Source organism: Arachis hypogaea, chromosome 13 (assembly GCF_003086295.3).
Source record: "Arachis hypogaea cultivar Tifrunner chromosome 13, arahy.Tifrunner.gnm2.J5K5, whole genome shotgun sequence".
In the NCBI taxonomy this organism is placed as follows: Eukaryota; Viridiplantae; Streptophyta; class Magnoliopsida; order Fabales; family Fabaceae; genus Arachis; species Arachis hypogaea.
Genome location: NC_092048.1, coordinates 82650601 through 82651487, shown reverse-complemented (window position 1 = coordinate 82651487; position 887 = coordinate 82650601). Strand labels below are relative to the sequence as shown.

General features: G+C 40.6%; 1 non-coding gene across 1 annotated transcript; it reads right to left on the bottom strand.

Annotated features, from left to right (window-relative positions):
* Window positions 1-513: 513 nt before the first annotated feature.
* LOC112739188 (small nucleolar RNA R71) lies at window positions 514-617 on the bottom strand. The gene has a single exon (XR_003170125.1). It is a non-coding gene; the product is annotated as a small nucleolar RNA R71 (small nucleolar RNA).
* Window positions 618-887: the final 270 nt, after the last annotated feature.

Below are 887 nucleotides of genomic sequence, written 5' to 3'. Positions count from 1 at the left end.
GGCATTCTTGTTGAAGCTGATCCAGAACCTAAAAGGACTCTGAAGAGAAATTTAAGAGAAGCTAAAATACAACAATCCAGAGACAACTTAATTGAAAATTTTGAACAAGTAAAGGAGATGGCAGCCGAACCCAACAACAATGCAAGGAGAATGCTTGGTGACTTTACTGCACCTAATTCCAATTTACATGGAAGAAGCATCTCCATTCCTGCCATTGGAGTAAACAACTTTGAGCTGAAACCTCAGTTAGTTTCTCTGATGCAGCAGAACTGCAAGTTTCATGGACTTCCATCTGAAGATCCTTTTCAGTTCTTAACTGAATTCTTGCAGATATGTGATACTGTTAAGACTAATGGAGTAGATCCTGAAGTCTACAGGCTCATGCTTTTCCCTTTTGCTGTAAGAGACAGAGCTAGATTATGGTTGGATTCTCAACCCAAAGACAGCCTGAACTCTTGGGATAAGCTGGTCACGGCTTTCTTAGCCAAGTACTTTCCTCCTCAAAAGCTGAGCAAGCTTAGAGCTGATGTTCAAACCTTCAGACAGAAAGAAGGTGAATCCCTCTATGAAGCTTGGGAAAGATACAAACAGTTGATCAAAAAGTGTCCTTCTGACATGTTTTCAGAATGGACCATCCTGGATATATTCTATGATGGTTTATCTGAGCTATCAAAGATGTCACTGGACACTTCTGCAGGTGGATCCATTCACCTAAAGAAAACGCCTGCAGAAGCTCAAGAACTCATTGACATGGTTGCTAATAACCAGTTCATGTACACTTCTGAAAGGAATCCTGTGAGTAATGGGACGCCTATGAAGAAGGGAGTTCTTGAAGTTGATACTCTGAATGCCATATTGGCTTAGAATAAAATATTGACTCAGCAAGT